Raw genomic sequence first — 27,121 nt, forward strand, 5'->3', positions numbered from 1 at the left:
AATGGAGTTTGGATAATTCACAATTCAAATTTGAGAGTTTTGACCATAAAAAAATTAGAGACTTAGAATTTTTTAATTCAACCCTTAATAAATCTGCCCCATAGAATCGATTTATGGCCCATCAGTTACTCAGACTATAGATCTACAAGTGACCCTAAACAAGATAGTAAACACAATACAAGGGGCTTCAGAAGCATTGGGGGCCTAACAGTGATCCTAACTGTTCTGATAATCTTACTGAAAGGTTGGCAATAGAAAAGGACAGTAGAATTTTCCGTGGGGCCCAGTACCCTTTACTTTTGTCACTTCTGCACTGTTATTCCACTGTTGGACTGGTCTGCAAGCCAAATAAAATTCAATTTTATTTCTAAAATATGCCTATTATACCTATAATATTTAACACTAACTGCATCCTATTGTCGCAAGGGTGGGCCTTTATTTCAGGTTCTTTGGTGGGCCATAGGAGACCCAGTTTAACACTGGCAGTAACGTAACTAGAGGGGGGCGGGCCCTGGCGAGGGACACGCAGCCGGGCCCCCCTGCCCCGTCCGTACACTATTTTCTGCCGGAATCCAGTGGCGCGTGAGCTGCCGGGGGGCCCTGAGGGGGTGTGGACCCAATTGCACCCCCTGATCCTCCGGTAGTTACGCCACTGCTGATAGGTGTTTATTCTGAAAGAATTTGTAGTGGTAATTCATGGCCATCTACAATTTATTGTGTTATAACATCAAAAGGTCGTAAACAAAGTAATTTTAGTTACGTACAGCAGCAGTGCTTGATAAGGAACAATCATGTAATAAATAATAATGTCATTTGTTAGAAATACTGAATGTGTAAAGTGCTTTGCATATTTACAACAGAAATTTACTGGAACACTGGGGGCACATTTACTATTGGTTGAATATCGAGGGTTAATTAACCCTCGATATTCGGCCGTCGAAGTAAAATCCTTTACCGCAATTTGTTTGTTCGAATGATCGTAGGAAAAATCATTTGCGAAGTAGGTGGTCGAAGTTTTTTTTAAAGAGACAGTACTTCGACTATCAAATGGTCGGATAGTCGAACGATTTTTAGTTCGAAACGTTCGATTCAAAGTCGTAGTCGAAGGTCGAAGTAGCCAATTCGATGGTCGAAGTAGCCAAAATTTGAAGTATTTTTTATTCTAATACTTCACTCGAACTTAGTAAATGTGCCCCTGGGTGTGTTCAGTAAAACTACATTATATAACTATTTCTAGAAGTTTGCATCTGTGGGCCTTTAGGTGAATACGTTAAAGACTGAGATCACCCTAAAACTTTGTTTAGTGAGCAAAATAAAAAAGACTCAGTTCTACCCTATAGTTCTATATAGATTATATGTCTGTGATAAAAGGATTGTACTGGCACTGAGTGAATCCAATCCAAAGTACAAAGTGTGTATAAGGTTGACATCTAGTGGTAAAGAAACCACCACAAAATTGCTAACATATGCCAAGTCCTGCCTGTATTTATAGTAATCTTTTAACACTAAGGAGGTTATTTACTAAACTCTGAATGCCAAAATCACGAAAAATTTATGATTTTTTTCATACAAAATAGGACTTTTAAAAAATCATGAATTTTTCTAAATTGATAAAACCCTGATGATAGAAAAGTCCAAATCAGAAAATCTGGCATCTCATACCGGTCGAGGTTGCATATAAGTCCCAATGATTTTTTGATGTGCACTGGGTTTCGTGCAATACCCCAAAGTTTTCCATGTGGAAAAAAGTTGCTAATAAAGTGCTGACGATGGTGTAAAACCAAGGGGAAAATGTGATTTTCAACTTTGATGCTACAGATCTTACTGATTTCTACAGCATCTTTAGATGGAGTAATTTTGATTGGTTGCTTAAAGTTGAGAGAGAATTGCAGTTGAGTGTGAGTTTACTGAAAGAGGTGTGTCTGTTGAGGAACTAAATAAGAGTGCCAACAACCAATCAGAATATTTATGTTTGGCAAAGGGCTATTGCCAGAAATGGACCACCTGTGCAATTTCAAGCTTGGGAGATGGAGTGCAAAACACTAGGATTCTCCATTGATGTTAATCATCCTTGCCGGACCCTACTGGTGCACTTTCGGGTCAAGAGATTACTGCTTGGAAACATGACAGTGAGCATTACAAGGCAATAATCGTCTGGCCCACTAGTGTGCAGGTGCAAAAAGATTATCATCAAAACCAATACCTAGCATTTTCTGCTTATTTTATAAGCAATATCTAGGTATATCTATAAAAATGTACAGTGGTGTGAAAAACTATTTGCCCCCTTCCTGATTTCTTATTCTTTTGCATGTTTGTCACACTTAAATGTTTCTGCTCATCAAAAACCATTAACTATTAGTCAAAGATAACATAATTAAACACAAAATGCAGTTTTTAAATGAAGGTTTACGTTATTAAGGGAGAAAAAAAACTCCAAATCTACATGGGCCTGTGTGAAAAAGTGATTGCCCCCCTTGTTAAAAAATAACTTAACTGTGTTTTATCACACCTGAGTTCAATTTCAAAGGTTATAAAGCCATTTCTAAAGCTTTGGGACTCCAGCGAACCACAGTGAGAGCCATTATCCACAAATGGCAAAAACATGGAACAGTGGTGAACCTTCCCAGGAGTGGCCGGCCGACCAAAATTACCCCAAGAGCGCAGAGACAACTCATCCGAGAGGCCACAAAAGACCCAAGGACAACATCTAAAGAACTGCAGGCCTCACTTGCCTCAATTAAGGTCAGTGTTCACGACTCCACCATAAGAAAGAGACTGAGCAAAAACGGCCTGCATGGCAGATTTCCAAGGCGCAAACCACTTTTAAGCAAAAAGAACATTAAGGCTCGTCTCAATTTTGCTAAAAAACATCTCAATGATTGCCAAGACTTTTGGGAAAATACCTTGTGGACCGACAAGACAAAAGTTGAACTTTTTGGAAGGTGCGCGTCCCGTTACATCTGGCGTAAAAGTAACACAGCATTTCAGAAAAAGAACATCATACCAACAGTAAAATATGGTGGTGGTAGTGTGATGGTCTGGGGTTGTTTTGCTGCTTCAGGACCTGGAAGACTTGCTGTGATAGATGGAACCATGAATTCTACTGTCTACCAAAAAATCCTGAATGAGAATGTCCGGCCATCTGTTCGTCAACTCAAGCTGAAGCGATCTTGGGTGCTGCAGCAGGACAATGACCCAAAACACACCAGCAAATCCACCTCTGAATGGCTGAAGAAAAACAAAATGAAGACTTTGGAGTGGCCTAGTCAAAGTCCTGACCTGAATCCTATTGAGATGTTGTGGCATGACCTTAAAAAGGCGGTTCATGCTAGAAAACCCTCAAATAAAGCTGAATTACAACAATTCTGCAAAGATGAGTGGGCCAAAATTCCTCCAGAGCGCTGTAAAAGACTCGTTGCAAGTTATCGCAAACGCTTGATTGCAGTTATTGCTGCTAAGGGTGGCCCAACCAGTTATTAGGTTCAGGGGGCAATTACTTTTTCACACAGGTTTGGATTTCTTTTCTCCCTAAATAATAAAAACCCTCATTTAAAAACTGCATTTTGTATTTACTTGTGATATCTTTGACTAATAGTTAAATGTGTTTGATGATCAGAAACATTTTGTGTGACAAACATGCAAAAGAATAAGAAATCAGGAAGGGGGCAAATAGTTTTTCACACCACTGTATGCATCTAGAATTAAATGGAAATGGGGGAATAGCCTATGAACCTCCCCCTAGCCTATGTCCTAAAGCCCTGCCTCCCATATTCCCTAAATATTGTTCTTATCTAGTGTTATACTTGCTGGCTTTTAATTGTCACATATTCAATTTCGTTTGTTTTTCAAATTTTGTATGGAAAGCAGGGGGTACAGCCATGATTTAGATATGGATACTTTGGCTACAGAGAAGTTACTTTCTAGATCAGGGCACAAAGTTCCAAACCAATATCAAATTGCTGTAATACATTGCTACCATATATTTAGGACCATGCACTCCCTGCAATCCCTGAAATATAAACTATGTTTATTAGTTGTGGTGCAATTAGCTTGGTCCAGTATTTAACTTTGCTCCATATAAATACTGTATCGGTTTTGGGGGAAATCTATTATCAGGTGTCTTTAACCATTGGGACACACAGGGCATATCAGACTGCCTCCCTTTTAAAGTCCTCACTCTTTCACTTTCTATCTAGACCAAGTCAGGGGACAATATATTTACAATTCTTACAGTAAAGGTTTGAGGATCCATCCTGAGTAGGCATCACAAACATAATTAAGAGGATAATAATCATCTGTTTAGGCAATACATTTATCATTATGTTTATTATTGTAAGTCTACAGATTTTGCAGATACAGTAATCAAACATCAGAAGAATAAATACTTAGTTCTGGTAGAAATAAGTTTCATGCTTCCAGTGACCATTGCATAAAAAAAGAAAAACTAGTAGCCTCATTGGCGAATTGTCTTGCATTAAGTGGCACGCTGGCTTTAGAGAGCTGGGAAAGGGATTATGGAGCATCAAATGAAAAATCCATCCCTGATGTTGCAGGACTAGAGTTCACTCTATTTAACCTTTGATAATACTGTATGTTGATATATGTTGTTGATGTATAGTGTTCAGCAACATTTGCCATAGAAACTTTTTTGTCACCTTTGATGAAAGGAGATAGGTCCATTGTTCTCTCTCTACTGAAAATGCAGTAGAACCCCCGTTTACATTTTCAGGGGACCAGAGAAAAATCCAAGAAAATGTAAAATCAGGGAAATACAATATGCAATACATATTAATGGGACTTCAAATACACAGTGTAAAATACGGCAAAACTTAAAATGAATGTATGTAAAATGGAAGTTTCACTGTATTACTGTAACCCGCCCCGTCGGTCGCCCTTCTATGCCTACCTCAGGACACGCTGACTGGCGGGTTCGGGTTGAGCTTACTGCACATAGACGCCCAGTGAATATGCACTCTGAGCGTCTCCTTTCGGCGCATGTGCACCAGGCGAATAGACACACAGCACGTTCAAACTCTGCGCATGTGCACCTGGTCCCTCTGATTTTGACTCCTGCCTGCCTTTGACTTTCGATTCTGCTAAACCCCATTCGTCTCCGCTAATTTTGGTTTTGACTCCTGCCTGCCTTTGACTCTGGGCCAAATTTACTAAAGTGCCAAACTGCTAACGCTAGCACAAATTCACCAGCGTGACGTCATTTTGACGATTTACTAAGCGCAAATTCGCTAGCGAAGTGGACCTACTCTAGCTTTACTTCGCACCCTTACGCCAGGCAAAGTTGCGCTATGGCGAAGGGACGTAACTACGCTAATTCACTAACTTGCGCATTTTACTGAACATTACCTCTTGCGCCAGACTTTACTTCGCCAGGTCAGACCAGGCGAAGTTCAATACAATAGATAGGAGTTTGTCCCAAAAAATGCTGGCGTCTTTTACTTTTTTAAGGGTGATAGTATGAAAAATAGCATAAATTTCTCTGGAGGTACCCTCCTTCCCCAACATATGGCAACTCAACAATACAGTGGGAGAACACCTTTATTTTATTCTTTAAAGGTTTCCTGGGCTTGTGTAGTGTAATTTAGTTGCTGCAGCATATACGTCCATTATATTTTAACTTTGCGCCATATGCAAATTAGGCATCGCTAGCGTAACTTGCTTTGCTTGACGAAGTAACAGTAGCGCAACTTTGCTACCGTTCGCCTCCCTGAGCGCAACTTCGCATTTTAGTGAATTTGCGTAGCGCTGGCGAAACTACCCCATGCGAAGTGCAGCGAAGCTGTCGCTGGTGCAACTTCGGATCTTAGTGAATTTGCCCCTCTGATTCTTGCTGCCTGTCCTGAACCTTGCCAGGCCAGCCTTCATTCTACGCCTTATCCTTGTCTGCACTATTGGTATCCTTGACGTGTTGAGGTTTCCTGTTGATTCTGCAGCAGAAAGTCCGGGACCCTATAGAATAGAATAGAAACACAAAGAATGAAAGACCAATGGTTCATTTGTAGTGATGAGTGAAAGGCAATCTTCTTTTTGCAAGCAAAGATTTCAGGCATCTTCGGCTTTCAAGTGATTTGCATCCCATAGTGGTCCACGGTGCTGTCTCCACCCACACGGGCTGGAAGTTCTTCAACAAGATCAATGAGCCTATTTGTGTCAGTAAAAGTTGGAAATCTTCGGACACCTCGTTTGTTTATACCATCTTCATCTGCAAAGCCTCCTGGCTTTGCCATTGAGTTTGCAATGAGCACAGCAAAGAATACACAAAGAAATTTTCCCTTGAACATGCTGAAAGGAAGAGTAAAAAGTCAAAATCTATAACTTAAATAATGTTTATTTGTGCTTTCAATTTAAATCAATAAGACTTACTTTGCATGCATCATGCTTCATAATACTGACTTTTTCATTTTTACAAACCCACAGACACGTTATATGCTGATTTTACATTGTCAAATGCAGTTATTAAATCCTCTACTCATAGCAGTAGCACCAATCCATTTCTGACTTTAACCCAGTTAGGTGAAAGATGTGAAAATGGGGGGAAAATCACAAGGAGAGTATTATAGAGCAGGTCTTGGTAGTTCATCACATGAAAACACAATGTCCACTGAAACACTTGTTATCATTCATATATACTGTATACACTTGATCAGATTCTAGAGGTACAAGTAGATTATATTTGTAAATGAATGAAAATTATATTTTCATTTAGATTTTCCAGTCTGATTTAAACACTATAGACAACCTGCAGCATGTGACAGAATTATAAGAAAACACTTACGTTACCAAAGGTTATTGCTTTTCAAAAACAGCTTTGGCCAGGTGCACAGGACAGATAATAATACTGCCCCTTTGCTGGTTTTAAGGCCTCCATACATGGGCCGATAAAAGCTGCTGACAGACCGAGTCGGCAGCTTATTGGCCCATGTGTGGGGCCATCCGACGGGCTTTCCCGATCGATATCTGGCTGAAAGTCGGCCAGATCTTGATAAAGGGCACGCAACTCCCGAAACATTGTGTAGTCCACAAATAAAATTGAATCACATCAGTATTGCTTGGAGTGCTCTCCTTAATTACTGGATTTGAGATATAATTTAAGGGATAGTGGCTCCCTGGATAAGGATTGATGCACTTTTGCGTGATTTCGTCAGAGGCAGAGCGTTAGAATATCCCCCTGGAAGTTTCATGTTGAAAAATCCCGTCAGATCACGGCGCATCTGTTCGTTTATGCGGTCCCGGCAATCCTAACGCCTGTATCAGATGCATTACGATCGTATCAGCCCGATATCGCCCACTTCAATGTGGACATATCAGGGAGTGATCCGCTCGTTTGACGACATCGTTTTACTTTGAAAACAGCAAGTAAGTTGCAGGTAAAACTTAGTCCCTTTATAAAATGTATAATGAAGCAATAGAATTCTTAATGAATCAGATGAAAATTGAGCGTAGGACTGGCCAGATATGGGATGACTTTGACGTAGTTGGCCAGCTTAAATATATTGCAATATATGGACAAACAATCCCTTTTTTGTTTAAAGGGTAAGGTATTTTTCAGTAGCAGTATGCACAAAATGTCTCTGTCTTAAATATATTGATAATGGGTGAGTGCAGACTGCAGAGGACTCTTGTATTTGTCTTTACGTCTATGGCCACCGTAAGTCTTATATAGTATCTTATATTTTAATTTATTTTCACAAGCACAGGCAGATGAGAAATCACACAACACACATTGCTTGATTAATGAGGCATCACCCAACACACTAATAGCTTGAGGCTAGCAACTCATGACAAAGTAATTTTGCTCCATAAAAAAAGAGAGCTTCTTCCTAATTCAGAAGTTTGTGGCAAAATGACTTTTTTTGTGTATGTGTGTACCACTATCTCACTGTCCCTATCCTTAAGGCCAGTTCTCTATTCTCTTTACACAGGTATATCCTTATTTGGAAGCCTCAGAAATACGGGAAGGCCTTCTTTTTTAATCAACGTGTGTCCTCTAATTTGTCAGAGATAACTCCGAGAGCAAGGGTCATATATAGCATTCAGTAAGGACCCTCATTATAGAGAAAAATATTTTCTAATAAATTAACACAGATTCTCCTAGAAACTGTTGTATATGCTATATCCATGATCTGATACTAAAAAAAAAAAATGGAACAAATGATAGATCCAAAAAAGCACAAACCTGGCTCCAACTTTTTTGTGCTCACATTAATCCATGTAGTCTTTAGGAACTAAAGGAACTTTAGGAACTATACTCTTTAGTACAAAAAACTAGTATAACTTTGTGTTTAGCACAATGCAATTTGCACCAAAATGGAGCACAAATGTTTGCCTCTCCGTGTATGCAGTGATACCAAATCCTATATACAGACTATTCCACTATCCATCAAAGAAGAGTCTTGTAACAAGACACCCCAATGTTTTGCAATAATATGTTTGATGTTTCACACTTCCTTAGAATACGTAATACAAAAATCCAAGTACCTTGGATTCAGAAATGTTTGTATGCTTCAAATGGTTAGATTTAATATTATACTGTACCTCAACAGGTATGCTCTATCTAATGTCACAGCTTTATAAAATACTGCCTTTACCAGTGGTGGATAAATGACATGTGGGGCCCCTAGGCTACATCCATACATTCTTGGTCACTGCTGGGTCTGGATGCATACAGATCCAGGCACGCGTGCATCCAAGCTCTGTATACTATGCCAGGCTTTGGCACATGCCAGTGACAACACTGAATGTACACGCATCCAAGAGCATACATGCACGTGCCTTGCCTGCCTTCTTCTCCTAGCTGGTGCACCAAACCAGACCTGTTAAAGGAGAAGGAAAGGTCTTTTTACTTGGGGTGCCAAAAGTTAAGCACCCCCAAGTGATCACATGCTCTCACCTGATACCCCAGTCCAGTGCACTTATTGGGAGAAAACTGAACTGGCCCAGGATTCTTCCAGCAAGCACCACAGAGCGATCATCTTCTGGCCTCTTGTTTTTTCTCGCAGCTGTGCATGCGCAGTAGAGAAAGAAGCCAAACTTTTTTTTTAATGGAAAAAGCCAGCTATTTCGTTCTACTGCACATGCATTTGCCCTGGGAATTTAAGAAAAAAAAGCCAGAAGACTATCGCTCCCTGGTGCTTGCTGGAAGAATCCCAGGCCAATGCAGTTTTCTCCCGATAGGTTCACCGGTCTGGGGTGTCAGGTAAGTACATGCGATCACTTTGGTGATCACAGGTTTCTATAGTTCTTTATGTTCTTGTATTGGTCATCTGAACTTGATGCGGTATAGACATAGGTGCAAATTGGCAAGTTTAGAGTCTTATTGCACATATAGGGGAGGCGAGGGGAGGCGTCGGTGGGGACGACCCGTGTGCCTGCTTCACTTTCTTGGCACACAGGTCGCTCCATTGCCCTCTTGCTTGCTCTAGGTTCATCCTGGAGCAAAGTGAAGGTACCCACTGGCGATTGTTTTTTAATGCTGACTTTAAATAGTTTTGCACTTTGTCTACATCCACATCTTTTTTTACACATGACCAAATATATTGAATGTTTTAATTATTGTCTTTGATATATTTTATGATATAACTGTGTTATGGGTATTTTTTAGCAAAAAAGGTTTTTGCATACCAGGTTTATTTATTGTGTGTTCCATTTATTGATGTTAAAAAGTATGGAGAGTGTGCTGGATTGCTCCTGTAGCCAATTTGATGCCATGTATTGGGAGGTCAATCTGGTGGTCCTCATGCTACCGTGGATTGACTGCCAGTCAGTCTGGGTGTGTGACCGTGCCATCCTGTACTGACTAAGAATAGGGACGGTGCTGGGTTAGTGTTAGGGAGGTCAATACCACACCCCCATCCCAACCCCAATCCTTAAAACAATCCCAATCCCACAGCCAGTCTGGGTGGTGAAGCCAGCCATCCGCAAAGACTGTCTTAGAGTTAGGGACTTGAATTGGGCACAGTGTTAGGGGCATGGCATCAAATTGACAGGAGTCACGCACACTTTTCGTCCCCCAATAATTCAAATTTTAGATGCAGAGTGTATCCTTTTGAGGTTTCTATAGTTCTTTATGTTCTTGTATTGGTCATCTGAACTTGATGCGGTATAGACATAGGTGAAAATTGCCAAGTTTAGAGTCCTATTGCAGATATAGGGGAGGCAAGGGGAGGCATCGGTGGGGGCGACCCGTGTGCCTGCTTCACTTTCTTGGCACACAGGTCGCTCCATTGCCCTCTTGCTTACTCTAGGTTCATCCTGGAACAAAGTGAAGGTACCCACTGGCGATTTTTTTTAATGCTGACTTTAAATAATTTTGCACCTTGTCTACATCCACTTTTTTTTTACACATGACCAAATATATTGAATGTTTTAATTATTGTCTTTGATATATTTTATGTTATAACTGTGTTATGGGTATTTTTTTGCAAAAAAGGTTATTGCATACCAGGTTTATTTATTGTGTGTTCCATTTATTGATGTAAAATAGTATGAAGAGTGTGCTGGATTGCTCCTATCTTATTGCACATATAGGGGAGGCGAGGGGAGGCGTCGGTGGGGGCGACCCGTGTGCCTGCTTCACTTTCTTGGCACACAGGTCGCTCCATTGCCCTCTTGCTTGCTCTAGGTTCATCCTGGAGCAAAGTGAAGGTACCCACTGGCGAATATTTTTTTAATGCTGACTTTAAATAGTTTTGTGCCTTGTCTACGTCCACATCTTTTTTTACACATGACCAAATATATTGATTGTTTTAATTATTGTCTTTGATATATTTTATGATATTACTGTGTTATGGGTATTTTTTAGCAAAAAAGGTTTTTGCATACCAGGTTTATTTATTGTGTGTTCCATTTATTGATGTTAAAAAGTATGGAGAGTGTGCTGGATTGCTCCTGTAGCCAATTTGATGCCATGTATCGGGAGGTCAATCTGGTGGTCCTCATGCTACCGTGGATTGACTACCAGTCAGTCTGGGTGTGTGACCATGCCATCCTGTACTGACTAAGAATAGGGACGGTGCTGGGTTAGTGTTAGGGAGGTCAATACCACACCCCCATCCCAACCCCAATTCTTAAAACAATCCCAATCAAACAGCCAGTCTGGGTGGTGAAGCCAGCCATCCGCCAAGACTGGCTTAGAATTAGGGACTTGAATTGGGCAAACTGTTAGGGGCCTGGCATCAAATTGACAGGAGTCACGCACACTTTTCGTCCCCCAATAATTCAATTTTAGATGCAGAGTGTATCCTTTTGAGGTTTCTATAGTTCTTTATGTTCTTGTATTGGTCATCTGAACTTGATGCAGTATAGACATAGGTGCAAATTGCCAAGTTTAGAGTCTTATTGCACATATAGGGGAGGCGTCGGTGGGGGCGACCCGTGTGCCTGCTTCACTTTCTTGGCACACAGGTCGCTCCATTGCCCTCTTGCTTGCTCTAGGTTCATCCTGGAGAAAAGTGAAGGTACCCACTGGAGATTTTTTTTTAATGCTGACTTTAAATAGTTTTGGGCCTTGTCTACATCCACATCTTTTTTTACACATGACCAAATATATTGAATGTTTTAATTAATGTCTTTGATATATTTTATGATATAACTGTGTTATGGGTATTTTTAAGCAAAAAAGGTTATTGCATATCAGGTTTATTTATTGTGTGTTCCATTTATTGATGTAAAAAAGTATGGAGAGTGTGCTGGTATGCTCCTGTAGCCAATTTGATGCCATGTATCGGGAGGTCAATCTGGTGGTCCTCATGCTACCGTGGATTGACTGCCAGTCAGTCTGGGTGTGTGACCGTGCCATCCTGTACTGACTAAGAATAGGGACGGTGCTGGGTTAGTGTTAGGGAGGTCAATACCACACCCCCATCCCAACCCCAATCCTTAAAACAATCCCAATCCCACAGCCAGTCTGGGTGGTGAAGCCAGCCATCCGCAAAGACTGTCTTAGAGTTAGGGACTTGAATTGGGCACAGTGTTAGGGGCATGGCATCAAATTGACAGGACCCACGCACACTTTTCTTCCCCCAATAATTAAAATTTTAGATGCAGAGTGTATCCTTTTGAGGTTTCTATAGTTCTTCATGTTCTTGTATTGGTCATCTGAACTTGATGCGGTATAGACATAGGTGCAAATTGCCAAGTTTAGAGTCCTACTGCAGATATAGGGGAGGCGAGGGGAGGCATCGGTGGGGGCGACCCGTGTGCCTGCTTCACTTTCTTGTAAATGTATAGGGTACAGAGCCTTAAAGGAGAACTTAACTCTAAAAATAAATATGGCTAGAAATGCTGTACATTATATAATACATTTATTGCACCAGCCTAAAGTTTCAGCTTTGCAATATCAGCAATGATCCAGGACTTCAAACTTGTTACAGGGGGTCACCATCTTGGAAAGTGTCTGTGACACTCACATGCTCAGTGGGATCTGAGCAGCTGCTGAGAAGCTAAGCTTAGGGGTTGTCGCTAATTATCAAGCAGAAAATGAGACTTGGCCTGTAATATAAGCTGATGCTACAGGGCCAATTTTTAAATTCTGATGCTAGTTGCACTGGTTTCTGTGCTGCCATGTAGTAATTATCTGTATTAATTACTAATCAGACTTATATTGTGATATTTGATATTTATATTCTGTGTGTACAGTATATTATGAGTGGGTCCCTAAGCTCACTAAGCTCAGTAAGTGACAGCAGCACAGAGCATGTGCAGTGAATCAGCAGAAACGAAGATGGGGAGCTACTGGGACATCTTCGGAGGCACAGATCTTCCCTGATAAAGGGCTGTGGTTTCCTTGGGCTGGTATAAAAGCCCAAAACATAATGTACAACATTTCTAAACTACATCTTTAGTTACACTCTAATTCTCCTTTAAGTTGCCTTGTCACAAAAAGAGGCAATCATTAAACATGTACAGTGAGAAATAATGAGCTTTATATTGGCTGCATTCCCTTTGACATCTGAATAGATGGCCCGTCCTGTTTTGATGCTCATGCAGTTTTATATGCAGTGGGTATTAAGTTGTTTACAGGCACTTCTGTGGTGCTGGTGTTGTACCAATTTCAATCTTGCACCAGAAAGCATAGGAAACGCCCATGTCTAGAACAGGTATGGCATTTTCATAGTGCTAGGAGTGTACTTAATACCCCCTGCTCTTGAAATGCAGCATTCACCATTACCCTAATGTGCTTTAAGTTGCCAGAGGTTCCTGTTATTTTTGTTACCCGTAATGGAGCCTTGTGTAACTATAAAACACTTTAGCAATGTCTAAACAGCGACTGCTGAACAACCTTCTGTTCATTGTTTGTGGGGTGGGAGATGCGACTGCATGCATAAAGTACAGCTTGCTATACATTTACTGATAAAATTGTACAACGTTTGGTATGATTTTAAACATGGGTATGCTAACCTGATGATCCTAACCAACAGCCATGTACTGTGGATATTGGTCAGTGTGAGGATTTGGCTGGTTTTAAAAATTCCAGCATGTCAGCTGTGACTCCTCTTCACTTCCAACTGTTAGTGCAAATGAACGGAAAAAAATAATTGAGGCCATACCACAAATGGCCCCTTGTACAGAATGTGTTTGTATAGCCAATGAGCGGATCTGTCAGATACCAAGCAAAATCAACCTGTGTGCATGGCTACCTTAATCCGAGCACTATTGAACTGGAAAATGAGTATAACTGTGGGATTGTGTACATGAAAATAGTACATGGTCCCAATAACACTTTCAATAAGCGCTGCTTATTGGTCACTGCCTGGTAACCAATCAGTGAAAACCAGGAGAGCTGCAAAGCAGGAAGTAGTGCTTTGTTTTGTTACACATCCAGTCCCACCAGCCTCTATACATTACATTTTTGGCTAATTATATTAGAAACATTTTTTTATTTTGCACAGCCTATTTATTTACACAGTTTTTTTTTTTTAATACTGAACTGTTCCCAAGAATACACAGATTGTTGCCTAACCGGGCTTAATCCGACACCAAGTCCATGCAGAATTTTCTTACACTCCCTCCTGTTCACTTAAAGGGATTCTGTCATGATTTTTATGATGTAGATTATATTTCTAAATTACACTGTTTACACTGCAAATAATTCACTCTACAATATAAAATTGAATTCCTGAACCAGTACATGTATTTTTCTTCATTGTAATATTGTTGTGTAGGCAGCCATCTCAGGTCATTTTGATTTGTCATGTGCTTTCAGAAAGAGCCAGCACTTGGATGGATGGAACTGCTTTCTGGCAAACAGTTGTTTCTCCTATTCAATATAACATGGATTTTATTATTGAGTGCTGTTCTTAGATCTACTAGGCAGCTGTTATTGTGTGTTAGGGAGTGGTTATCTTGTTACCTTCCCATTTTTCTGTTGTTAGGCTTCTGGGGTGAAGAAGGGAGGAGATTGATATTACTCCAACTTGTAGGACAGCAGTAAAGAGTGAAAGAAGTTTACCACAGCATAGATCACATGACTGGGGGCAGCTGGGAAACTGACAATATGTCTAGCCCCATGTCAGATTTCAAAATTAAATATAAAAAAATCTGTTTGCAATTTTAAAAAATGGATTTCAGTGCAGAATTCTGCTGGAGCAGGACTATTAACAGATGTGTTTAAAAACAAAACAAAAAAAAAACATTTTTTCACAACAGTATCCCTTTGAAATAATTCAATAGGGCCATAGCAATAACCATTGTCTGTTTCAGACAATGATCGGATCATCCCTATCAAACAAGCATATCTTAAACTGTATGTCCATTTAAGAATGGCAAACAGTCATCAGTCAATGCTTTAGTTGTACTCTCAATTCTGGGGAAAAAATCAAATATATCCCATTAAAGGCTGTGGAGCTCTACTGGGGGAACCAAAAACCCAAGGTGGCCGTACATGGGCAGTGCATGGAGAATTGTGCAGAGATACACTGGCACACAAGGCAATTAAAGTGCAGGGTTACCCCTTGCGGTTTATTTTGTGCGAACGTGCACGTTCGCACAAAATAAACCGCAAGGGGTAACCCTGCACTTTAATTGCCTTGTGTGCCAGTGTATCTCTGCACAATTGTCGTATTTGGGGGTTGCCGTACCCTCTTACACTGTGCACCAGGCTATCTGAACAAAAGAAGGAGTGTGCTCAGCTTTACTCTGTTCCAGTGCATGGAGAATCCAGAGGGCCTCTCAGACAGCTATCTGCCCAAAAATCATCCAGATCTCGATTGGGCAGGTTTGATTTTCCCGCCCGATCTTTGCATATGCAAATTAGGGTTCGGATTCAGTTCGGTATTCTGCCTAATTTTTCGAGAAGGATTCGGGGGTTCGGCCAAATCCAAAATAGTGGATTCGGTGCATCCCTACCTCTTACATGCTTTTAGAGACTTCATTTGAATGTAGGCTCTCACCTTATACTGTGGTAAATTAATTTTGAATCAGTAAAATATAGCAGTCAAAAAACTCCCCCCTTTTAAATATGCAAAAGAACAATATTGCAGGTAGTTTCCTACCACTAGGAAACTGTAGTTCATAGCAGTAACAAGCACCAAAGGCAAACCACATTGCTTATTTAGTAGTTTATGTTACTAAATTAATGAACCTAATTCAATTACATAATTATAACTTTGTGTTTTTGAATAGATTTGCAAATACATTTCCCTGATGGACCAAAGAATTACTGTTAAAGAAACATTTCCCTACATGTGCAGATTGTTCTTGATAATAAAGTGCTTAAAGGGGAAGGAAACCTCCTCGGCGCTAACCCCCCACCCCCCCTCCCGTGTATTGCCCCCGGGAAAGAAAGAAAGAAAGAAAGAAAGAAAGAAAGAAAGAAAGAAAGAAAGAAAGAAAGAAAGAAAGAAAGAAAGAAAGAAAGAAAGAAAGAAAGAAAGAAAGGAGGATTAGCACAAGGAGTGTCCAGTAGGGGTGTTTTTCAAATTGAGGGTTGATTGAGAAGTTAAGTATAACTCAGATATATTCTATACAATAATGTTCTGTTATACCTGTACGGTTATATAAACTAGTAAGGAAAATAGGAAATGAACTGCCTATCAACTAAAAATGTATTTGCCATTTGTATTTCAGTATTCTAGAAAAAATGCTACTGCTTCGGTTTAGGAAGGCATTATTTAAATTCAACAGAAAACCAAAACATTAAAATGTTACTATGTAAACATTGTTTTTGGGTGGAGGACCCCTTTAGTTTGTATAAAGAACAGGTCAGGTTCTGACAAAATCAAAAGTAATGAAGACTAAACCTAGGCAGAATAGCACAAACGTATCTACTAAACAGGTTAACATATATAAATATGATGAAGAAAATACTGTATGTGTGGCATATATGAACAAAGCAAAAGCTATACCACAATGCCACTAAGCTGAGGCCTGTAAATAGAACAGCCTTGTATTATTGCCATTTCGGGTAAGATATTTATTAGTGTGTAAGGAAAAAAATCAATTGTGCAATTCCATGCAAGGAAACAAACATACCATGTCGCAATAGCTTTTCCTATGCCTGCCATGCAATTAAATTAATTTATGAGGTCTTTTGTCAAACAAGGATCGAGACCTATTATGACTGTTCAAGGCTTTTTTTACACTATGTAAAATAAAAATAAAAGTGGAGAAGCAGGAGAGACAATATTTGACCCCCCAAAAATTTGACATGCATAAAACTGCCATTTGCATAAACCACAGTATAGCTAGCAGAATTACACACATTTTTCATAGTTGGATTACAAAGAACATGACGATTCATGCACACAAGGTTCATTATATTTCCAGCTGCTTCAAGATATTAGCAACACATTCTTTCAAAAGTCTTGTGAAAAATCTGTTTGTTATATTCTGTTATAGTGAACATTTCCAATATTACTTTTCTAATACTGATTATTAAAGGGAACCCTCCACCCGAAAACTCTTCTTTGCACAAAGAAACAAAATGTGTATCTAAGAAAGCTTCCAATATACATTCATTTAGGGGCAGATTTATCAAGGGTCGAATTTCAAATTTGAAAAACTTTGAAATTCGAATTCAAAAAGACCAACAGAAATTAAATCAAAGTTTTTTTTAGCCAGTTTAAGGTGAACCAACTGACCCTGGCTGCAAAAAAATAAATAAAAATATTGCTCAGTGTGGCTGTTACTTTTTATTACTTATTTTTCTATTCAGACCCGCTCCAGAATATCACTCTCTGCATCATATTAAAGTTAGTTTAAAGGTGAACAACCCCTTTAAAACAAATCAGAATGGGTTCTACTCGAGGGGGCAGATTTATCAAGGGTCGAATTTCGAGTTTATGGGAGTTTCTAAAAACTGCCATCAACAATTTATAAACGGTGAATAGGATCGACCTGCAACTTTTAATCAAATCTAATTTAATTTTTTTTTTTTTTTTCAAAAGTCCACCAAATTACTCCAAATTGATTGTAGAAGGTCCCCCATAGGCTAAAACACCAATTCGGCAGTTTTAAGATGGCAAATAGTCGAATTTGAATTCTTAAAAGGTACACTACATGATAAATTGCAAAAATACAAATTTGGACTATTCCCTAGTCGAATTACACTGAAACAAACTCGAAATTTTCAATTCGACCCTTAATAAATCTGCCCCTAGATCTTTTGATCTCTAAATCTAGATCAGTTGACCTGCAATATTGCTTCACGGGTGCAGAGAATATAAAGTCAGACACATATTGTTTTTTGCGTGTAATAATTTTTTTTGTTATTCATTGTTATATAAGAAGTTTCTCCATTTGCTCCCTCAAAAGCCATGTAACCCCATAAAGGTTACTTAGAGGTTCGCCTATTCTGTGACATGATTTTGTGACTCTGCTTGGTAACTGGTTTTGCTGAAGCTTAAATACAAAAGTAAAAAAATAATATAACTAGGATGACTTAAAAGACTGCAGAAAAGCAATAAGAGTTGCTTGACTGATGAGCAGTACTAAAACGTTTTTGGTTTTATCTATACCAATATATAGTGAATAAAGTAGCCCTACTGTAAAATATAAGGATATTATAAGTTACAGAGGAGTTCCATGACCATATAAAAGCACAAGGCCGAAGCACAGGTCATAGAACTCCCAGGTGACTTCGAATACCCTCAAATTTTGCAACAGGGGGTACTTTATTTATTATAATACATACGTTTCAGTGAGTCATGTGACAGAAACGACATCACTAAGCCCCAATTATAACTGATAAAGTGCCGTTTATAAGGATAAAATTTACAGGATATTCATGGATCTTGTGTACTATATATAGTGGATAATGCACCCCCTACCGTAATTTATAAGTCACCGAGGAGTTACGTGACCATATAAAAGCACGAGGCCGCAGGCCGAGTGCTTTTATACAGGTCACGTAACTCCGAGGTGACTACAAATATCTTTATAAATTTCGGTAGTGGGTGCATTATTCATTATAATCTACACACACACATAATCTATGCACACTTCAGTTTATTTCCGTTCCATTTTCCCCTATGCTTTACATAGTCCCTGTACCTGTGTTGTAGTTGCATTTTTGTCCTCCTTTGATATGAGTGACTGTGGCATGCTGACTATATATGCCATATTTCTGCAGGCTGTTGCAGTGGAGGAAAGGGAAAAGAGATAGAGGGTGGAAAGTGCACGGGCACAGAAGAACAAAGGGTTAAAGCAGCAGTGTGAGCAATACAGACAGGAGATTGATGGTGAATGTGGGAGTTGGAGAGGCAGAGGGACTTTGGGCCGGTAGGACAGAGTGAGCAAGACATGTTGTTGACCGGAGATTTATAGATGGAGGTGGGGAGCGACCGGTAGAACAAAACCATAGTGACGTGGGAGGAACAGAGGGAGCGTGACAGGAGATGGAGGGGTGAGTGGAAGAGGGAGAGAGATCGAGGATCACCGCATGAATTTTTTAAAAATTGCAACTGCAAAGAGGAAGCGGCTCTCAAACTCTCAATGGTGTTGCTATGCTCCCAAAGCTAATGTTCTGTGATAGGGGGGTTGTGCACGTGAGCAATATCATGGCAGATTACCTAGCTTCTAGCCTTTCCATGCTTCAAGATAGAGTAACCACCTATAAATCTGTGCTCTCCTTAGAATCGGACCATTTGTTTTCCAGATTTGACATGAACTGTAGTTTCAATGCCGGCCTGTAGATGAGGTGGGGGTTGAAAGACGGAGAGAGACTCTGCCAGTGTAACCGGAGATTAAGGGGGCGGGGCGGAAGAGAGACACAGAGGGAGCGTGACAGGAAATGGAGGGGGGAGCGGAAGAGAAAGACTCTGAGGAAGCATCGGCAGAGGGCGCAAGACCTGGGAGGCAGTGAGAGGGAAGGCTACAGCCGTAGTGAAGAAGGAGTAGCGACTGTTTGAAGTAAGGGAGGGAGAGGGAGGAGGAGGAGGGGGGGAATGTGATGCGAAGCTGGAGGAGAAGCTTCAGGGACAGCACGCCAGTAATGATTGCTGTCTCTTTAAGATATAAACGGCGCGTTCTGACGCAATAACGCGCCGTTTATAAGGATATAATTTACAGTCTGGCCCATAGGGAATTAGCTGGTTTGTAGATTATATGTATATAATACACAAAAGCTATGAATAGCTTGTAAATTATATCCTTATAAACGGTGAGTTCGGATGTCATTTCTGTCACATGACTCACTGAAATTTGTGTATTTTGTGGTGTCAGTAATTTAATCGATTCCATTTCCAGACAGGATTCTCCACCCTGCCCGCTCTGACTGAACATTTGGAGAGTGGGGGGAACGCTCAGATTTAGAATTAGTGAATCTTTACCTTGTCTGTGTGGTGTAAACGGTCCTGTAGGGCTTTGAGGAGACGATTTAGGTGTTTTCAGACAAATACGCCTACCTAGAATGTCAGTGGCAACGAAAGCATCATAGGAAAGAAAGTGTGCAGAAAAACATAGAATTGGTTAAAAAGCAAGATATTAAATAGAATGAAAAGACAATTGAAATGTGTTAAGAACATTTGTACCAACAACACACTATACTGGAATAAACATGGAGTCTTCACATCTATATAAAGCGTATTTATTTAGTGCCATTAAATAAATGGAAACACAGCTGTCCAGAAAACGCCACATGAATCTAAAGCTTTTATCTACCTGACACAAAATTGCCATTGTTGATGGAAAACATTTCAGCACTTCATAATTGTACATCAAAATTACATTTTAAGAATTACTATCAAAGATTAGAAAGGTGAAAAATAAACACACTACAGGATGAAAGATAATGTATATACACAAATAATCCTATAAAATATAAAGATTTATTTCTTAAGGGTCAGGCCACACAAGGTTTTTTTGGGGAGATTTGGTCGCCTGGAGACTAATCGCAATGTTTTTGGGGCGACCAATCTCCCCAAACGCCTTCCCTGAATCTGCTCCGGCTAAAATGAAAAAACGCCGGCGCTAATCACACGCGGCGGTTCGTTTTATCGAAGTCACCTGAAGTCAACTTCCGGAAAATGAACCGCCGCGTGTGATTAGGCTCCCTGCTTTGGAGTCTGAATATTGATCAGGGAGGATACTGGATACTGTACTGCTTGGGAAAAACCAAGGATACACGAGTACTATTACTACATGCGATAACCCTACTGCTATCTTGTGAGTAGGCAAATTTAGCCAAAGATGGTGAAGGTGCCCTTTGGGAAAATACATAATTGTATGTGACACTGGTGGAAGAATTAATTTAGAGGAAACTTTATATTAAATATTCACTTCACCTTTCCAAACACTGGGTGTCTCAAACAAATCAAAAATACTACACCATATTTTCTGTCTGTATTTGTTTCTACTCTCTCCGTTTGCTTTAGGCGCTGATCCAAAAACATTGTGTTTTTTTTTTACAAAAGATTGGCGGCACTGGTGATTATTTCAATATGTCATTTTAAAAGGGGTGTTGACAATTTACACGTTTTGCATTGTAATTACTTAAATCCACTTAGTTTTAAAACAACAAAATTAAATCCAATGTAAATCTAGGTTCTAGCAATAAAACATAAAAACTTTCAAGGGGTAAATACTTAACGGTCTGGAAATTGAACATTTTAAAGAATTTACAAGAAAGTCTACTAATTCTTAAATCAAAACACAAGACTACCTTTCATATGAGTGTTTCTTATTTGAAGTTTAGGTACATTTTATTACCTCATTCCTTAATGGTTAAGTGTTTGCTTCAACAGCTCAGTAGTTGTTTGGCCACTCTTATACAACTCAGCTACAGCAGGAGTTCAGGATTACTTTATAATCATCTTTGTTGATTTCTTTAAGTTCTCCTAGATGCTGTAGACAGGCTTCATAATTACCAGCCTATAAAATACAAATAAAACAAAACATAATGGTGTTACAGATGTTAGCAGACATATGTCAGAATGCATATTTAGTACCAAAACCATCACCGTCTCTCCCCAGCATAATTTAAATTTCTGTTGAGGGTCAGTAACTCACTACAAATCCCCATTCAAGTCAGACTGCATTTTTGGGACAGTAAAGAAGTGCTGTTGCTAGCTGGCATGAGTAGGTACCACTACTTGCTTACTATCTGAAAGCTCCAGGGTGGGAGAATTGCTTTGGTACAGTAGTAATATAATTGGGAACATAAACTGCTGATTGTAGCGCCTCATTTTCTATTTCTCCAACAACTGATCTTCAGTTGTGTTGTTTTTTTTACACAGCGAAGCAAGGATCAAATATTAGTAAAAATTAAAAACGCAAATTAGTTCAGTTTAGATATAGTTTATATACTCCTAAAGATATCATGTACATTTGCAGCACTTCAACTTGGTGGCATCACATACATATGACATTTATATAAGCTACCCATCAACTTAGATTGTGCTGCCAGTGGTAACAGGGTGCGGTAACATAGCATAATGATGGAAACAAAAGAAAAAAAAAAAAAAATCAAACCACGGTGTATATGTGATTTTTAAAACATTTGCAGTAAATCGATAGGTGAACCTTGTTCGAATAGGTATTGTTTTTAAAACCTGTTTTTTTTAGGTGTCTGCTTGTACTACACCTTATCTAACTGTATAAAACAGAGTAACCAAGAAATAAGATGTTTACACATGGAATTAATCTAACTAGGAGAGAAAATATTGTAGACAGATATAGGCAAAATTGTTATATTTTATGTAGATGCAAATTGAAAGTATCTGATGAACACACTGTATATTCCAAATTTTCGAAAATACCAATAGCTGCATTGTGTGTGCGTGAAAATGTACAAGACTTACTGTAAATGCTTGTAATGCACTTCTTGATAATTCCTTCTCAAGGTCAGATATGCTTGACCAATCAGCAGAGCCCTTGTGTTTTTCAACTCCCTGTTCTAAGTATCAAGCAAAGAAAAATCATTTAAAACCCCCTTGATGAGGAAAGAAGAAAGTCCAAATCTTATTCTTTTATACATATAATACAAAAGAGCCATGATTATCCTGTAAATTCTAGTGTTATAAATCATGCTTCATTATATCATCAGTTACAATCAATGCAAGTTGTGTTGTATGAATTACTGAAATTTGTCTATTATAACAAACAATGCACCACGGGTTATAAAATATAAAGATATTAGAAGTCACCTCTGAATACCATGACCTGTATTAAAGAACTCATACTTCAGCCTCCATATGGAACACCTCAGTGACATATTCTTATATTTTACAATAGAGTGTTCTTTATTCCCAGTATATCAAATAGTAAAGTTTACAGCATCCTTCTTAACTGGGAATAGTAAGTAATTTAAAGGACAAGGAAAGGCAAAAAAATAAAATCCCATTTTTACTTTCTTTAATGAAAAAGAAACCGATCTCCAATATACTTTAATAAAAAAAAAATGTGTACCGTTTTTATAAGAAACCTGACTGTATGCAGTGAAATTCTCCCTTCATTTACTGCTGTGGATAGGAATTGTCAGATGGTCCCTAACTGCTGAGCAGGGAAACAATCATACTTATGAACAGCAGGGGGAGCCCCGCCTTACTTACCAGTCATGCAGAATTCAAGCAGCTTTGTTTATGACGATCCCTAAGCAGCCCAGACCACACTGAGCATGTGCAGGGTCAGGAAAAGATGTTTAACAAAGTTACAAGATGACAGCCCCCTGTGGCCAACTTTGAAAGCATAAATCATTGGTTTGATTAGCCTTTGTGGTGCAGTAAGTTCAGGCTTATGTTTAGTATACAAAATACAGCATTTCTAGCCTTATTCTATTTTAGACTTTCCTTGTCCTTTAAAGTTTGTAGTTCACTGTCCAAGCACTAATTTCTGTTTAACTGCTTCCAAATAGTACATCAGAAATATTTTTTCAAATGCTGTCTACTGTTTATTTTTGTATCTTTATACAGGCATTCAATTGGGTGTTTCTGATTTACACTAAGCAAAATAATTATTATCATTATTTTATTAATAACATGTATTTATAGAGCGCCAACATATTGCGTATTACTGTGAAGTAAATGTGATTATACAACTAAATCACATGAATTATATTAATTATGTATGTAACTCCATATGTTCTATATATAGAATAATTATATTCTATATATAGAACATATGGAGTTACATACATCACAATCAATACAGGTACAAAAAGGTGAGGAAGGCCCTATGCATAGGCATAAAGTCTAAAGGGAAAGGAGTAATACACAAGGTGCGGGAGTGGGCAAGATTGAATTAAGTGGGTGAGAAATGTGGTACTGTATGTAGTGTTGCGTTTGGTAGTTAAGCAGAGTGAGGGTAGGCTTCTCGAAAGAAGTCCGTTTTAAGAGATTTCTTGAAAGCAGAAAGGTAGAGAGAAAGTCAGACAGACCGTGGGAGAGAGTTCCAGAGGAGGGGTGCAGCCCTTGCAAAGTCTTGAATGCGAGCATGTGAGGAGGTAATGAGAGAAGAGTTGAGTAGCAGGTCAGTAGAGGAGTGTAGTAAGCGGTTGGGTGAGTATATAGAGATGAGTTCAGAGATGTAGGGTGGGGCAGAGTTATGAAGTGCTTTGAAAGTCATTAATTTGAATTTGATTCTGAAAGGTAACAGAAGCCAGTGCAGGGATTGACAGAATGGCGAGGCAGAGGAGGAGCGGTTACTGAGGTATATGAGCCTCGCAGCAGTGTTCATTATGGACTGGAGAGGTGACAGTCTCTGGAGGGGAAGGCCAATTAAAAGAGAGTTACAGTAGTCTAGACGTGATAGGATGAGAGAGTGAATACAAATTTTGGCAGCATCTTGGGTGATAAATGATTGTATTTTGGATATGTTCCTTAGGTGGAAGTGACATGATTTAATAAGTGACTGGATATGAGGAGTGAATGACAATTACAATGTTAACAACCATAGCTGCTGAATGGCAGTTACAAACATCTAAAGCTCATTGTAAACACACTAAACTTTAATTATAATACTCTGGTTGTGTTATATACAATTGATTTGTGATTATTGCAAATAACATTAGAATAAAAGCAGCAATACCACTTCTTTTATAAATCTTTACAGTAAAAGAACCTGTACCTCCTGCTTTGTCTGCAGCCATTCTTGAATCTTCTCTGATATAGTCTAGGACTCCTCTGTGAGTAACTTCTTGGACTAAGAGGTTCCTTCAGTGTTTTTCCTGAGACAGCAAGCAGAAAAAGCTCAAGAACACACTTTAGGCAGAAATTTTAAATTAACAAAATGTCACATATCTGTTTCAAAAAACATTCAAGAGCTCTCCAGTGTTACGGTTATACTTCCCCCAAATAAACTATTTGTTTACACATAATATAGGAAACTGTTAAAGCAGAGGAGCAGCTTTAAAATAATATTGTGTATCAGATAACTCAAAAAAGTGTACTGAAATGGATAATTATCTCTGACAAATATAAAATAAGGCGATGATCACTAAAAAGAAATGTAACAATAATCCACTTAGTATCTAGATTTTAAATGATGAGTGTGTTTCACTGGGGGGTCTGCAATAGGAACCAAATTTTCAGAATACTTAGCAGGCTCTTAAATAGGAAGTTCATCTAGGCGGGTAAAAAAACATTATCTAACTGGGTTTTTAAAACAGAATATTTTTGTACACAGGCTTGTTTACTTTGCATGATTCTGGAGCAATTTCAGATCAAACTTAGATGTCTGACATAAAGCAGGCATGCCATCTGCTAGTTGATGGCAGTAGTTTGCATAGTAATCCGCTTTTCTGGCTCTCTAAACTATTTAAAAAGGGCCTATGCCTGCACCCCTTAGGAAGGACAATGTCTACTTTCTGTTAAAGTTATAGGCACACAGGCTGAAGGCTCCGGCTGTTGTCAGTCAGCGTATTTTTGCAGGCAGAGAAACAAATCTGCTCCCTGTCTCTGCTCCATTGATTTGAATCTGATCAGCCAGTATGTGCTCACACACAGCGGAGGAGGTCAGCCTGCAAATATCTTCTTCCGTGTATTTGGGCTGAACTCAATCTTAGCTGTGCAGCGTGTGAGCACACACAGACGTATCATCCACTGTTCCCAACACAAACGAGCCAATCTCTGAACTGAATGAAAAATATCAGATGCGGGGAGCAGTTGAGAAGAAACAAGTCGCTTATAGAAGCAAGATCATTTGGGGTAAGGCTACCAGTGTCAGGCAGTTTGGCAACACATATTCATGCAACGTAAAACACATGAATTATTATAATATTATGTATGGAGGCACATAATCACTTAGGACTTGGACCCCCCACGCGAGCATTTATTTAAATGATAATGATGTAACATTCTATATATGCGCTTGAATGCTTGATGCAGATGAAACGCACAAAGTGAAATATAAAAGGAGGAAAACATGGATTTTGACTAGTGTTTTATTCAGGAGGAATGAGCTTCCCTCTCCTCTGTAATTGCCAACACCTTCCTCTCTCCCAAAGCTGATGTGACAATTGCTCAAGTAACTCTTTGGCACGTGGTACAGCACTGATAGCACTTGAGTTGCAGCAATACAGCAGCACACAGCGTTGCACTATTCCCCGGCTGCTCACTGCACACTATATTGTGGGACTGATTTGTATGTCCATAGCTATGCTGCACGCAACTAAACCAATTGCTCTCTTACAAGGGCCCAATTAGCTTTATACATTTTCACTCTCCTTCATGCAACGTCACACTGATCACAGGGTTAACGCTGTAAATAAAACACACAATATATGACAGTACATACACAGAGGCTTCTCTCACTACTGCACCACATACTTTCCAACACCCTGGGGTGTCCGCCATCGGGAGCGGCCCAGTCTACCAGCGCTCGGGAGGTTTTAGGTGTTAAGGGGGCTTGGCTGCATTTACTTGGATTACCGGGCCCACTGCTGTCAGCGAGCTGCAGATTTTGGGAGGGAAGGTGGTTGCTAGGGGCCTGTACGTTCTTTCCCCTAAACAGCCTTCATACTGCCCCCCCAGTCCCGCTTTTCCTAACACAGCCCCCAGTCCCGAATCGCTACTTACTGTTTAGAGCAAGCGCCTAGCTCCCCACGTCTTACAGAAGATCCCAGCGCCGCAAGTCTCATCACGCGAGACTGGCGTCACAACTACACGTAAGCGCAGTGACGCATCACGTAGCTAACTTGTGGGAGGGACTATTCGCCGTAATTCAATTAATACGCAGAAGCTTCCTTCAAAATGTAATCCGTCTCTGCTCGTACCGCCTACTTCTTATTGGGGAAAAAAAAAGAATGAGAACATTTATTTCTATTTCTTTTTTGTGGGGTCTCACACCATGCCCTCTACTGCTACCCAGACTTATAGTTTCTAAAGAAGTCATTTATGTTTTTTGCTCAAAGTTTCGACTTGTGCCAAAGAACTAAAACAAATCCACGGAATGTGTAAGCTCTGGGGTTCAGTGTTGGGAACCCAGTAAAGCCATGTCGCGCCCCTCCCGCGGCCGTGCGCAAACAAGGGCGAGTGTGCGCAACCGGGGACGAGTGTGCGCGGCCTGCGCAAACGAGCGCGGACGCGCCTGTATTAGTCCCCACTTAACCTTTTTCAGTGCTGGGGGTGGGCTGCTTATGAGGTACGTGCCTGGTGCCCCTCAAGCTTGCGGCCTAGTCACGTGCTTCTTCACCCCACCCCCAGTTACAGCCCTGCTGGGATGTGTACAACATGGA

General features: G+C 39.7%; 1 long non-coding RNA gene across 3 annotated transcripts; it reads right to left on the reverse strand.

Annotated features, from left to right (window-relative positions):
* Positions 1 to 5,728: 5,728 nt before the first annotated feature.
* LOC108705484 lies at positions 5,729 to 26,594 on the reverse strand. Of its 3 annotated transcripts, none has more exons than XR_005961866.1 (6): positions 26,463 to 26,594; positions 24,514 to 24,613; positions 22,251 to 22,345; positions 21,160 to 21,321; positions 19,782 to 19,856; positions 5,729 to 6,297 (listed from the first exon to the last, which is right to left on the reverse strand). It is a non-coding gene; the product is annotated as an uncharacterized LOC108705484 (long non-coding RNA). The 3 variants fall into 3 exon arrangements; XR_005961868.1 differs by lacking the exon at positions 26,463 to 26,594 and adding an exon at positions 26,214 to 26,451 and having other exon boundaries at positions 5,738 to 6,297; XR_005961867.1 differs by lacking the exon at positions 26,463 to 26,594 and adding an exon at positions 26,182 to 26,451 and having other exon boundaries at positions 5,738 to 6,297.
* Between the last annotated feature and the right edge of the window lie 527 nt (positions 26,595 to 27,121).

The sequence above is a fragment of the Xenopus laevis genome, chromosome 6L (assembly GCF_017654675.1).
Source record: "Xenopus laevis strain J_2021 chromosome 6L, Xenopus_laevis_v10.1, whole genome shotgun sequence".
Lineage (NCBI taxonomy): Eukaryota > Metazoa > Chordata > Amphibia > Anura > Pipidae > Xenopus > Xenopus laevis.